Source organism: Pristis pectinata, chromosome 7, assembly GCF_009764475.1.
Source record: "Pristis pectinata isolate sPriPec2 chromosome 7, sPriPec2.1.pri, whole genome shotgun sequence".
Classification (NCBI taxonomy): Eukaryota; Metazoa; Chordata; class Chondrichthyes; order Rhinopristiformes; family Pristidae; genus Pristis; species Pristis pectinata.
In genome coordinates, this window is record NC_067411.1 from 68,739,322 (window position 1) to 68,755,152 (window position 15,831).

General features: G+C 41.7%; 1 protein-coding gene across 3 annotated transcripts in view; it reads left to right on the forward strand.

The window, feature by feature from the left end:
• cdc42se2 (CDC42 small effector 2) overlaps positions 1 to 15,831 on the forward strand; it is a 156,810-nt gene that overhangs the window by 110,636 nt on the left and 30,343 nt on the right. The gene's annotated exons all lie outside the window — the stretch shown is intronic.

Below are 15,831 nucleotides of genomic sequence, written 5' to 3' on the forward strand. Positions count from 1 at the left end.
CCTGCAATAACATGGCATTACTGTTAATAATCTGTGATTGGCCAGAGTGGATAATGGAGAAAGGAGGTGGGGTGGGGGGGGGGGTGCGGGGAGAAAAGTACTTTTTGTTTATTTATGGATGGACAAGGGCAGGCAAGGACAGTATTTATTCCTCGTCCCTTTGAGAAGATCTTGGCGAGCCACCTTCTTTCACCATTTGCAGTCCTTCTAGTGAGTGTTTTAATTGAATCGAATGGCTTGCTGGGCCATTTCAGAGGGTGATTAGGAATCAACCACATTGTTGTGGCTCTGGAGTCGCATGTCGGCCATCAGCCAAAGATGGCAGATTTCCTTCCCTGGAGGACATTAGTGAACCAGATGGGTTTTTACGACAATTTAATTTCATGGTTCTATTAGACTTTTTTTTAATTCTGCACCATTTAATTAACTGAATTTAAATTCCCCCGCTGCTCTGTTGGGATTTGAACCTATGTCTCTGAATCTTTAGACCTTAGTGGTTCTTAAGTGCTTCTTATTAAAATTGTGAATAAATGAACCATGGCAATATCTGAAAATGTAACTTCATACCAAAGAGCACTGGCCAAACTTCCAGTTAACAGGAGGATATAATATTCTCAACCGTACATCACTGCTTATTAACAGAGTATGTAGATATCCAACACAATATTGGAATATGAAAAACAGTCAGAAATTTATCCAGATCCTTATTTAAAAATGTCATCTTAAAATTTGTTTTCACATGACTGGTCTGAGAAAGACTTTGCAAAAGAAAAAAGAATTATAAAATACATTCCTTAATTAAGCACTTATTTTCAAATTAAGGCCAATCTGGCTGAATAAGTTTAGTCAACTGTCTTAATATGTCACATTGCCTTGATGTAACCCTTTGTAAACTGTATTAACATAGCCATTGTACAAGAGAGAACCCCTTGGGCTAGTTTATTTGTTGTAAAGTTGTTAGAACAAGAGAAGCAAAAGCTTAAACTACATGTTCATAAAAATCTAGCTGTGAGCAAGTTCCAAAAAGCAGAAGGACTTATCCTCATTATTTATAACTTGTTGTGCTGTGAGCTGTGTATAGGCTTATAGAGGGACTTCCTGAATGTATGGTTCTCAATAGGTTGACATTGGACTTCACAGAAACTTCCTGCTTGAAACAAAATGTTGCTGTCTTGTGTTGAAACCGGAAAGGAGATGTGGCTTTAATTTTTTACGTTAGTGTGAGAGTTTGAGCTTTCATGTCTGGTCCTGTGCCATCTGTTCATGTTTTATTGCCAATTATTGACCTGTGATGGGAGGAGGTGGGCGTGTAGTTGCACTTAGAAGCAAGAGGGAAAATTTGGAGTAGAACGCCTCCTCTGTATACTTCCTAGTGGCTGGCTACATGGACATTAACAACAATTTTACTCAGGCAAACAGACAAAGGAGGATTACTTTATTTTAATCGTAGTTCGTTGCTCAAATTTTCTTTTTAACTAAATCGTACGAATACCATGCTTAAGTGACACAAGTCTAACACGATAACTATCATTTACTATGCGCTTTGCTCATCTTTATGGATTTGTAACTTTAATCGAGGGAGTACTACATTGCTGAAGATAGCATATCTTAATTAAGATGAAAAACCTTGTCTGGACATAAAGGATGCATTGCACTGCTGGAAAATAAATATGGATGCAGGAGGAACAGAATTTTCAACATGGGTTATATGTTATATGGGTTACATCCAATCTAGTACTGGCAATAATTATGAATGCTCAAAATAGAAAGAACAAAATATACAATCTGCTAATTTTGGAATCCAAATATAAATAAATACTGTACATAAGCAGGATATTTAATATCCTACTTGTATTGTAAATTTGCCAGGAAGAGTAGCTCGGTGGTGATTTCAATGTATCCTAATGCCTGGACTCAAATGCTCCAGAGACACGAGTTCAAATCCCAACTAGGCAGCTGGAGAATGTAAACTCAGTTAATTAAATAACATAAAATAGAAGCTAATATCAGTCATGGTGACCATAAAATTACTGGATTGGCATCTAAAACCCGTCTGGTTTACTAGCCTCCCGTATGGAAGGAAATCTGCTGCATTACCTCTGGTGTGTCTTGTGACCCTGGGCCCATAACAATTTGGTCAACTTGGGCATCAGGCTAGATAACAGCCCCAACCAGAATCATCGTCATTAACAGTAGAGGATGCACTAAGTTTGGACACTGATCCCAAAGAGCAGCCACACACCAGCCTGACAAAGTCATAGGAATCACACTAGCTAATGTCCCAGAATTCCCTGTTACCATTCCTGTCTCATTGAGAGAATAATAAACTTGAAAAAGAGACTTTGGAGTGTATAGTCAGAAAGAAGTGATGTTGGGAATCCTCATCTTTACTCTGGATTGCACAATCTTTCTAATCACTTGGCACAAAATCTCTATTACAACTAAGCCAGGGGACAGATTCTGATTCAATGAGGAGTATTATCTACTCAATGCAGTAGAAAATTTCCCAGAAATGCCCTTTCTGCCAGAAGCAGAATAAGCTCATCTGGCCAATCAGTCTAGTTGACTGACATCCTATCCTTCACCTTTCTCACCTCTCCTCTCACCACTGGTCCATTGTGGCTACAGTGTGTACTATCTCCCTACCCAGAGCACTGTAGGGGTACTTCCATCGCAAGGACTGCAGCAACTCATGAAGCCAACTGAGCTACGTCTTCTCAAAGACTTTTGAGGATGGACAATAAATTCTGGCCCTGCCAGTATTGCCCAAATCCCATAAATGAACTAAGAATGAGGCAGGACCACTGACATTCTTTAGTTTCAACAAAAATTCTGATTTTATGTGAAACACAGAGGCTAAGAAAGTAGGTCAGTTAAGTACATACCACAGGGTGTAATGTGGTATCGACCATTTCCAGGCCAGTTTGCATCTCTATAGAAATCAGACCAGGGACTTCCTGACTTGGGTCGAGATTGCCTGCCTGATTTCCCAATGCAATGCTCCCTTTGGAGGATTGTGGTGGAAGTGGACCATGTTGTCCTAGGAGACACCACCACTGGTTACTGCTGGACAACCAGTCTTCATGGCTCGAAGTTGGACTCTGGGACCCACTATCCCTTGCATCATCTAGATCAACCCCATGTCCCGATTGCATGCTCCATCCATCCACCAATCCCACTGGGTTGCTGGACTTGACTGAGTATCGTCCAATCCAACCACAGAATCCAATTTTCAACCTCATTGGTCTGAAAAACAACAACTCGTATGCACTCACAGAACAACCAGATTTCACTAACCCCTTTTCCCCTAATACTGTTATTTAAAAAGGCAACAATCAGACTGCATTCTTTGACCTCACTTAGATGCTGCACCTTCAAATGCAGCTGTGCGCCTGGACTAATTTCCCGATGGAGTCAAGTTCATGGTCACGGTCAGCTTCCTGACCCTAAAGTCATGCCAGGCTACTGCTGTTGGTCTCCTCCACATTCTCAACATCTGTTGGCCACTGCTACATCAGGGAGGGCAACAAATCTTTAAATACAAGAGGAGGAGACTTCATATACTTTCCCTTTTGTCCATGGAAGCAGGCAGAGAAGGCAGTGGGATTTGCCTGTGTTGAAAACTTAACAAAAGCACAGGCATCCAGAGACTGCAGTCTCATCTCCACAGATCTGCTTGGCAACTTCTGCCTGGCTATAGAAAGGTTTTTGTGACCATGTATGCACAAAAGTACATGTATCCAACAGGTACTGTTCATTTCCTGCCTGTCCAGGTTCTTCTGATCCCTTGAGAGCACTCTTCCTGCCCCCTCCCTTCATTCATTCAGTTGAAACACTCACCAGTATCTAAAAGAGTGTTACTCGCATTGTTGTTTGTCCTGTTAGGAACTGGCTTCGGAGAATATGTCCGCTGACCTGTGTGCTAATGTCAGCAAGAAATTCCCCATCAGTAGGGAATGTTGTGCTGAAGTTGACAATGTCAGTTTAAACAGACACTACATGGGAAAAGCTGACAAAACTGTTCTGTGAACCTCACAATTAAAGATTTATATTTTAATGTGATTTTCACCATTAGTGTGAGGGTGACCCACAATGCTGTTTTATTTCCCTTGAAAATGTCATTTTTCACCTTTTATCCTTTCCCATTTTATTTTAAAGATTTGCAATTAAAATTCAGAGTTGCTGTTAACCTCAGAATGGATTAAAACCCTAACACTTAAAACAACCAATTGTCATGAACGAATATGATGAACTACAACTGCAGACCATAGTTTATTTTCAAAATTTTGGTTGCACTTTATTGAAGGAACAGTGCATGAAAATACATGGTAACTTATAAATACTTTGTTTTTGCCCATTGTGCAAAAATCTGGACACTTTGATTTATTGGTTGAAAACACTAAATTGTTGGCGTGTTCTCATTAATGCTCATGTGACTGGTTCTAGATAAATGGACAGGTGCCAGCTGGTGAGTGGATTATGAGCCAGTAATCTTCAAAGGGTTCTGGAAGTGGGTCTGACTGAGAACTGAAGCTCACTTAATGTGCAATTGAGATCCTAAGACTGAATTTCTTTATAATTATGTCAATTAGGTCATGACTTAAATTAGAGGTAATTTTTTCTGTCTGTGACAACCATTTGTTTATTTTGCCTAGAAATGGATTGGTTAGCAAGTTTTTTTTTGTATGCACAAATCACACAAAGCATTTTTACCCTGGGCCAGATCACTCTAGCAATCATTTCTGGGTGAGATAGAAGCCAGTGGGAAATTGGACTAGCTACCACTGCCCATTACTCACAATAGTGCATCTGGCATTTTTCTGCTGTCAGGTACACATCTCAAAATTTGTGCAGTGCCATTTCCACCTTTGTGCCACAATGTCAGGACAACTTGAAGAACACTTCAGTACTTTGTTGCTTTCTCCATTATTTAAAGGGACACTCTGCCGACTGGGAGACTTGCCTAGGCAGCTTAAAATTGACTTGAGGCTCCCAAAGTCCACAGAGTGTGCTAAAACTAACATGGAGTGTTTTCTTTGGCATTTAACTGCTGACATACTCATTCAATGGGCGCCTCACTGAAAACACGTTATCCAATTGGGAAGTATGGAAGGCCCATCTTCTGCGTATAAGCCACCTTCATACTGCTTCAAGATCTGTTTAGCCAATCTCATGATTCTGTGCAGGAAAAGTGAATAGATCTTGGTGATAATTGCAATGTTAGTTTAGCTCCAAAAGAGGTAAAATCCAGTTTCCAGCCATTTATATAGATTGCTGCATGTGTAATGAAATGACAAGAAGATCCAACAGTGTTAAGTTTTGGTTGACATCAGTTTTCATATGATTCAGAGTATTTCGTAGAGCACCTTTTCAGTTAATTTACCACCTGTGGCAAGAACACAACTTTTATCCCATCTGTGACAACTAGCAATGTGAAGATGCAAACAGCTTGCCTCTAGTATTGATCAAGACCTGACATAAATTCTCTATATAATTAACAAAAGAAAGGAGGACTTTACTTTTGGCCTTTCAATGTTCCAACAGCTACAAGCTGGTATAAATTGAAAAGGATGCCTGTAGTGGGGCTAAAGACCATGGTAGAGCTTTGAGTTTGTTTTCATTTTAATGCTGAAGTTGGCTGCTCAGTGCATTCATTATCACTGATGGATGGTAATATTGATACTTTAGAAATATAGAAAATGTATGGTGCGAAGAGAGGCCTTTCAGCTCATTGTGTCTGTGCTGAGCTCTCCAGCCTAACCTCACTTTCTAGCACAAGGTCTGTAGCTCTCCAGGTCACAGCTCTTCAAGTACATACTTCTGCCTTTACCACTATTTCAGACAATGAGTTCCCCACAGCTAATACCGTCTGGGTGAAAAATATTTCCTCATCTCCCTTCTAAGCCTTCTACGAATTACTTTAAATCTATGCCCTCTTGTTTTTGGACTCCTCAACTAAGGGAACTAGGTCCTGTCAACTTCCTCTGTCTAGGCCCTCATAATTATATTAAGCTCAATCATATGTCCCCTCAGCCTCCTCTGTTCCAAAGAAAACTAAGCTAACTTATCTGATCTTTCCCCCATAGATACAGTTTCCGAGTCCTGGCAATATCTACATAAATCCTGCACCCTCTCCAATTTGATTACATAATGTGGTGACCAGAACTACTGTATTTCCCAAGATGTGGTGGTCAGCACTGTGCACGGTACTCAAGCTGTGGCTTAATCATTCTTGAATACAATTTCAGCACAACCTCCCTGCTCTTGTGTTCCTTGCCTTGGCTAATAAAAGAAGGCACCTGTATGCTTTTAAGCCATCTGATTGAGCTGTCCTGCTTTCTTTCAGGATCTGAAAACCTTTGAAGGTTCCTTTATTCCTGCACACCACTATATCCTCCAAGTATTGTACATTCCCTGCTGCACCTTCCCAAATGCATAAACCACCTCTCAATCCTCTGCATTAAATTCCATTTGTCACTTTTCTGCTCAACTGACCAACCCATCTTCCTGCCGTCTCCTCCTCCTCACTGTCAACTATTTGGCCAATTCTTTCATCCTCTGCAAACCTCTATCCACCATATCCTCCTTTATCTCTCTATCTCATCCGATAGTCTTGTAGCCAAGAATGTTAAACTGCCATTCCTGCCCCTCATTAAGCTATGTTTTCGTCAGTGCTCCCGACTCATCTATCTTCTTCACTTGCATTTAGGAAAACATCATTAGGCACAGTTAGGCTCCTTTTCTTTGTCTGTTTTCTCACTTTTTTTCTACCTTTCAAATTCTCTCAATAATTGCTTGCCTTCCATTTTCAGTTCTGCTTTTCTCTCTTCTGAATCTTTGCTCAGCTTCCCATCCCCAGGGCAAGCTGGTTTAATCCTTCCCCAAGAAGACTGGTTAGTCTAGCCATGAGGACATTGGTCCAGGTCCTGTTGAGATGCAGTCTGTCCACACTGTACAGGTTCTACCTTACCCCAGTGCCTCAGGAATTAAATCTCTTCTCACTGAACCACTTCTCCAGCCACACATCCATCTGTACTCCTCCTGTTTCTAAATCCATCGGTGTGTGGCACTGGGAGTAACTTGAGGTTACTACCTTTTCAGGTCCTGCTTCTCAATCTCTATTCTAATTCCATAAAATTTGCCGGACCTCTTCCCTTTCTCTCCCCATGTTAGTCCCCATATGGATCACAACCTTTGGCTGTTCATTCTCCTACTCCTGAATGTTTGGCAGCTGCTCAGTAATAACCTCGACCCTGACACCATTGAGGCACCATGCCATTCTGGAATCATGCCTGCGACAAGAATTGGATTAACAATTGTGACTTGATCACTTCAGGGTTATGAAGAAAAAATTTCAATTGATTCTGTAGAAAGTAATCTACCTTTGTCATTTATAGCTGTAATGTATCCCAGGGAGCGTGAGCAAATTGTGATAGACTCACCTTCCTTTGTTCTGGTAATACCACCTTCAAGTGCCTGTGTTGTAAGAATGTAGCACAAAGCTTTCTTCAGAATACAAGGGCAGAGATTCATCTGTGTGAAATAGTGCAAGGCTGTTAAAAGTGAAATCTTTTAGGAAGGGAAGGAACCAATCAATTAGGCAGGTGTGTGGAGATCATCTATGGCATTAGTGCCTCATTTCAGGTGATCAGTTATATTCATTTCCAGGATGTTACAACAAGACGTGCCTATAAACGTGCCTGTGACTGGTGTCTCAAGCCTAGCTCCAGCTACTTTTTACATTGCCAGCTATCCACTTCAGATCACCGGAGGACAGTGTAGTGCATCAGTTATCTGTCTTCATTACCAAAACAAATTATTTCATTTTGTAGAGACCTTGGCAGCATAATAACAGGCAGAATAGGCCCTTTCTACCATTCAAACTAAACAGGCACTACCATAGTAGTGCTGTCGTATAACAGAAAACAAATTCATTCCCAGTGCAAATGATTTTTTTTCTTTTGCAAATAGCCCATCAGGCGGCCGTCTGTTAGAATATGTTACTCATCCATCTTTAAACAAGTCACTCAGGAGTGATTGCGGGGCATTAATCCCACCTAAGGATTCAGCTGACTGACCTCTGGGATGAAATGTTAACTGGAAAATCGATCCCATGTATCCACTATCTTCCATTCTTCAGTTTTGTATTATTGCCTTTTGTCTTTGGTTTAATTCTGGTTTTCTTTTCCTTCTACCTTCTCTGGGGTGCAGAGTCCCAAACCCCATTGTATTAGAATCCCAACATCAAAACAAGTAAACCAGAGTAGGACTTGTAGTATGAATGGTAGGGCGCTAGGGAGTGTAATGGAACAGAGGGACATAGGAGTACATAGCATAGTTTGTTGAAAGTGGCATCACAGCTAGAGAGGATGGTGAAAAAGGCATTTAGCACACTGGCCTTCAGCAGTCAGGGCTTTAAGTTTAGGAGTTGGGACATTATGTTTCAGTTGTATAAGTCGTTGGTGATGCCACACCTGGAGTACTGTGTACGGATTTTGTCACCATGTTATAGGAAAGACGTGGTTAAACTGGAAAGAGTGCAGAAAATATCTACACGTATGTTGCCAGGATTAGAGGGCCAGAGTTATAGGGTTGGCCAGGCTAGGTCTTTACTCCTTGGAACGTAGGAGCATGAGGGGTGACCTTATTAGAAGTGTTCAAAATTATGAGAGACATACATAAGGTGGATGGTAACAGTCTTTTTCCCCAGGGTAGGGGAGTCCAAAACTAAGGGGCATAGGTTTAGGGTGAGAGGGAAAAGATTTAAAAGGAACCCGAGGGGCAACCTTTTCAAGCGGAGTGTAATGAGTATATGGAACAAGCTGCCAGAGGAAGTGGTTGAGGTAGGTACAATAGCATAATTTAAGAAGCACTTGGATAGGTACATGGAGGGGAGGGGCCTCACAAGATCACAAGACAAGGGAGCAGAAGCAGGCCATTCGGCCCATCGAGTCTGCTCCAAGGAAAGGGAAATAGAAATGAGAAATGGGGAATGGGGGAAGAAGAAGAAAAAAAAACTATTCTAATCCCAATTACTGGCCTTATCCCCATATCCCTTGATATCCTGACTATTTAGATATCTATCTATCTCCTCCTTGAACGCCCACACTGATCTGGTTTCCACTGGAGGAATATGGGCCAGATTGGGACTAGCTAGGCAGACCACATGGTCGGCATGAATTCATTGGGCCGAAGGGCCTGTATTCATGCTGTATTGCTCTGACTCTTTTAAATTGAGAGCAGGAGTAGATCTCTCAGCCTTTCGAGCCTGCTCTGCCATTCAATAAGATCACAGCCGACCTGACTGTAACTCAATTCCACATTCTGGTCTGCCTCTTAAACAAAATATACAAAGATTCCTTTGAGGAACAGAGTTCCAAAGACTCCCTAGAGAGGGGAAAAAAAAAAATCACCTCATTTTTCTTAAGGTGCAACCACATTTTTCAGTCACCCTAGTTCTAGATTGTCCCACAAGATGAAGCTTCCTCTCCACATCCACCCTTTCACGAGGCCTTGGGATCCTATGTTGTGTGCAGTTCTAGCCTCAAAGTTTCCAAAGATGATTGCAGAATTGACAGCACTTGCAAAAAATCTTCACGAGTTGACCTTAAGACAGTCTAGGCTACAAGGCTGTGTTGTTATTGGTGCAGACACACCTGTCAACCTCAGGTGTGTCTGCACCAATAACATAGCCTTGTGCCCTGGAAGATCAGAGCTCAAATATACTTTTGGCTCCGAGTTTCCAGCCATTGTCTCGGAGATCCAATTTTTTTTAAACTACTGGACACTCCAGGCCAAATTTTAGAAATGCTAAATAAATAATAACATTAAAAATAGCCTCCCCTGCCAGGTCTGCTATTCAATAAGGTCATGGTTGATTGTTTTCGTCAGTGCCACTTTATTACATTAGTCCCTTTTTTTCTGTAATTCTTTTAATATTTGGAAATCCATACCTCTGTTTTGAATATTCTCGGGAATGAACCTCCACAGTCCTCTTGTATAGAACATCCCAAAAATTCGCCACCCTCTGGATGAAGAAATTCTCATCTTTGACCTGAATATTTGATAAGATAAGATATCCTTATTAGTCACATGTACATCGAAACACACAGTGAAATACATCTTTTGTGTAGTGTTCTGGGGGCAGCCCACAAGTGTCGCCACGCTTCCGGTGCCAACATAACATAACCAAAATTTCCTAACCTGTACGTCTTTGGAATGTGGGAGGAAACTGCAGCACCCGGAGGAAACCCACACAGACATGAGCAGAACGTACAAACTCCTTACGGACAGTGGCCAAAATTGAACCTGGGTCGCTGGCGCTGTAAAGCATTACACTAACCGCTTCACTACCCTGTATTTTGAGACTAGACACCCAAGGAAGGGGAAACATTGCATCCACAGCTATCCTGTAAACCCTGTAAGAATTTTGTATGTTTCAATGAAATTGCCTCTTGATTTTCTAATGTCAAGGAACCATAGATCCAGTCTGCTTTAATCGTCCCAGCTCAAATGACACACCCACCACCCCGAGAATCAATCTGGTGAACCTTTCATTGTACTCTATAGCAGGTATATTCTTCCTAAAGAAAGGATTTTAGATCTGTACAAAGTATTACAGATGTGATTTCATCGGGGCCTATATAACTGATGCAACACAGTTCTGCTTTGGAACTCAAATCCTCTTGCATTAAAAGTCAATACATCTTTTTGCCTTCCTAATTACTTCCTGTTCCTGCACATTAACTTCCAGTGATTTGTATACAGGAACATCAAAGCCCATTTAAACACCAGTGCCTTTCAGCCCACACTGCCACCCAGCCTTGTATCATCAGCAAATTTGGATAGGTTACACTTGGTCCCCTCATCCAATGTGAACAGTTTGGCCTCAGCACAGCACCATGTTGCACCCCACCAGGCAGAGCATCATATCTGAAAATGATCTGTTTCCGTTAATCAATCCTCAATCCATGCTGGTATATTACCCAGTACCATGGGTTCCATTTTGTTTTATTTATTTGATAATTTTAAGTGTGGCACCCAATCAAAGATCATCTTAAAAGCCAAATACAGGTTAGACTTGTACAATCTTAATAAATTCTTAACAGATAGCTAGATTTGGGTGGTATAGTGGCACAATGATTAGCATTGTTGCTGCACAGCTGTCGTGACCAAGGTTCAATCTTGTCCTTGGCTGTTGTCTGTGTGGAGTTTGCATGTTCGCTCTGTGTCCATGTAGCTTTTCTCTCAGTGCTTTAGTTTCCTCCCATGGATGTGCTGATAGGTTAATTGGTCACCGTACATTGCCCCTAGTGAGTGTGGGTGGTAGGAAAAACAGGGAGTGAGGGGAGTAAAACGGGCATGTGAGAGCAAATTGGTTACAAGGAACTAAGTGAGGCAATGGGGTTGGCGGGATTGCGCTGAGAGTGGACATGGAATCAAAGTCATACAGAGCAGAAAAAGGATTTTCAACCCACCATGTCCGCACCAACCTTCAAGCACCCATTTACACCATTCCTTCACTATTTCCAATTTATTGTCCCCATATTCCTATCAATTCCCTCCAGATACTACTGTTCATCTGCATGCTAGACACGATTTGTAGTGGCCAATTAACTACCAACCTACAAACCAGTGCACCCAGAGGAAACCCACACATTCACAGAGAGAACATGCAAACTCCACACAAACAGCACCCAGGATCTGGATTGAACCTGATCATTAGAGCTGTGAGGTAGCAGCTCCATGAGTTGCATCACTGTGCCACCTTTAAAATATTAGTGAACCAAACAGGATCTTAACATCAATCTGCTTATTTTGTGGTCACCATTCCTAATGACAAGTAGATTTTTTTTTGAGTTCCAGGTTATTACTTGAATTTAAATTCCACGGCAACATGAAGGGATCTGAATTCATAACTCTGGATACTGCACCAGCACCCTCTCAATGACCCAAATGGCCTCCTCCTGTGTCAAGAGGAAATATGAGATGCAAGATTTCCCCTATTACTGATGTCAGACGAATTGGTCTTTAGTTCCCTGATGTGTCACTCCCTCCTTTGTAAATAATGGGGCTATATTCCATTTCTGTGGAAACTGTTCTATTTTGGAAGATAACAACCAGTGCATCTTACTATCTCCTTTGGAAGCCCAGGTGCACTTGTGGGTATCTTGGTACAGACTGGGAGTGGGTCATGAAGCTAACAAGACCCATTCCATTAACTTGATCAGCAAGGGGGAGGTGTCTGATAGAGGTTTACTGAGAGCTCGATGTGTTTAGTCAGTGTATCCACCATTAGTTTAGCCTATGAGTTTGTTGCTAACTGTGTTAATTCCAATTTGCATTATGGCAGCTGCCCCTTTAAGACTAATTTGGTGTATATTAAATGGTACAAGCAGGAACGTGTGCATATCTGTGATCGATCATTTCCTTTGCATTCTAATGGTTTTCATTTTCCTGAGCCTGTGAAGTGCCAATAGATTTGTCATGTTGAATCGGTGAGCTGTTTCATCAAAATAGCAACACAACTCCTGCTCCATAAAAATCTTGATGAGTAGAATGATAATCTAGGCCACTGAATCCCTAATGGATGCATACAGAATTATTCCATTTACAGGATCCTAACTATTCTGCAGCAACACAGCTCTACCACAATATGTAATGAGAAGGAAGCAGGGCTAGACAAAATCTTGAAGGACGTGACATGAAAAACCAAACTAGTTTTCTTAATGATTAGAAATAGATGGAAGTAAGGATCCGTACAAAATCAGCTTGAAATAAGCAAGAAAAATTGAGGAAGTTATGTGAAATTCTGCTTTTATTGATGTCTCTTTGGAAGAAATTTGTAATATGAAAAGAAGAAGAGAACTTCTGCAGCAGGAGAGCCAAAACAGCTTGAGAAATTTGATTTTTTTAAAATTGTATTGTACCATAAAACAGTCTTGCAATATGATATTAAACAGCTCCCTCAATGACCTTTAGAGACATGGATATATGTTTGTTGGGTGTACAGTAGTACAAGGTGGGAACAGAGATATGGAGCAAACCTCAAACCCCGCACCCACCCCCAGGATCAGTGAATCACCTTTACGCATACGTATATAATTTACTCTTGTAGTGGCTGCTACCACGATGCGAAAGTAAGACACTAGTTGATGAATTGCAGAACAAAACTGATTTATTTTCCCGCCTTGCGTGGGCCTTTTAAGAGGAACAGTTCCCACCCAACGAAAACAGAAATGACGTATGCGCTACGTCATCAAACCTTTCCCGCGCGCGGGTTCTCCCCATCGCTCGGGGAAGGCGGCCCAGTGCCATCTTGGGCCTCGCCACTCCGACGATGTGCAACCCGACCGCCGAGCCGGTTCGCTTGCTCTGACGGTGAGTCGCTACACTCTCTAATGTATATATCGTCCCTGCAAAAATGGTCAACTTTAAAGTTGCTCACACAACTCTAACGGGCTTGCTTTGTAAAGGTTTCCTTCGATGTGTATACAGGACATGGCTGTCACTGACAAGGTCACCATTTATTGCCCATCGCCAGTTGCCATTGAGAGGGTTGTGGTGAGTCACCTTCTTGAATCACTGTGGTCCTTCTGGTGAAAGTACTCCCACAGTGCTGATGGATAGGGAATCCTAGGATTTAGACCCAGTGATGATGAAGGAATAGTGGAATATTTCTAAGTCATGGTGGTGTGAGATTTGAAAGGGAGCTTGCAGATGTGAGTTTGTGTTGTTGCTTCTCAGGCACTAAATTTATCTGATAAAACTCACATTGATGTGTAGGTGAGTGGTAGGATCTGTGGGGAGTTGATGGAAGTGTAGGGAGAGTAGTTTACAGAGAAAATTGGAGGACAACAGTATTGCTCTGTGAGCTGGCATAGACTCGATGGCCCGAACGGGTCTCCATCTATGTCATAAAGAAATATGGAATTATGGGATGTGATGTTGCCATGCATCTTCCCCTTGTTGGTGGGAGATGGAGTTTCATGGGTTTGGGGCATGCTCACAGTCATCCAGGTTCAAGATTCTGTCCTAAGACAACATGAATTGTGCTGCAACTTGCTGATCACCTTTTGGAGATTGAACCATGTCATTCAGGATTCACACATTTGATGAAAACTGCCTTGGTCGACCTGCCGCTTTCATGTCTAGGCTCAAACGTGAACTATGTTCACTCTGTATGGTGTTAGAGGGCTATTGAAAGCAATGGAAACACCAAGTTTTATTTGAGGAAAAATCTGCTCATTATTCGGGTTGTTTCTATGCATTGATGTTAAAGCACGGAATGAAGACCGAGTTGGTTTTATTCTTGTGCAAATGCCACACCTTGACAAATGTTATAGAACTTGGTTTCCATTTATTTTTAAATAAATGGAAGTAATTTTAGCCTATTGCCATGTTGTTAAATAACTAATAGTATGCTGGCAGTCTATTTCACACCCCCTTATTTTATTCCATGATTCATTTTCATACTGCACACATAGGCAAAATCACCCTGTGTGTGTTTAACTCTGCTGAACAGCCCATTTCCTGTGTGTGTGCAGTGAGAAAAGGGAAGGTCATAGAGGCAGAAGGCTCTGAATTTTTAGGTTAAAGACAGGTGTGCGTAGATTTCAGTGATGTCCGAAGCTATTGTGAGCTTTCCTTTGTGTGTACGGTTGCTATGTATCTACAGGCCCCAAACCAGACTACACATACCCTTGAGTGATTCACTCCGACTGCTCATTTAATGCATGCACAAGTATTTTTAATAATTTGCTTTTGTTAAAAAAAGAACAAAGTAGCTTGGTATTTAGTAGGAAAGAATCAGTAAACTGGTTCAAAGAGGATGAGACTAAAGCAAAGGATTACAATCAGCCAATGTACATTAGGGTTTTCCACCATGTGCATCCCTCGTGTATGGTCTGAGAAAAGGAAAGCACTACTACCTAGATCAGAGTTTGTGGATCTGTGTAGTGGTGCCCTGTATAAGTACTACATTTGCAAAATTAAATGTATGCATTTTGTTTCTTTTTTTTTCTTGGGAGTGAAATTAATTTTGCTACTGTGCACAGATTATGCGACCATTTGCAAGGTGGTTACTGTCATGCAGAAAGGTGGTTGTGCTGGGTGTATCTAAAACTCCTGTGGTGCATTATTGTGGTCTCCATGCTTTTCTAGGTAATATAACATGAAACTTTGTGTGTTAATATCTGAATCGTGTAGTGAGGAGGAGGGTGGGAGAGTAAATGCAGTCTTAACCAGAACAAGCCACAAAAATGTCTGTGCACAAAGTGCATCTTCCCAACCAAACCAAACCAAACAGGCAGCATTCTGCTTTGTGCTCTTTGTCTGAACATGCACTTGGTGAAATAGAACATAGAACAGTACAGCATAGAACAGGCCCTTCAGCCCAAAATGTTGTGCCGACATAGGTATTCCCTCCTACCTACAAAATACCCTTATCCCTCTATTTTCCTCTCATTCATGTGCCCATCCAAGCCCCTCTTAAAAGCCCCCAATGAATTTGCCTCCACCACCCTATCAGGCAACGCATTCCAGGCATCCACCACTCTCTCAGTAAAAAAAAATGTACCCTTCATGTCTGTTCTGAACCTACCCCCTCTCACCTTAGATGTATGCCCTCTGGTATTGGATCGCTCAATAATGGGGAAAAAAATATTGCTTGTCTACCCTATCTATGCCCTCCACAATCTCATACACTTCCAACAGATTACCCCTCAGCCTCCACCGCTCCAGAGAAAAGAGCCCAAGTCCATCCAACCTCTCCCAACAGCACACGCTCTCCAATCCAGAAATGTGTGATATCTTAATGAGGAACTTTAATAT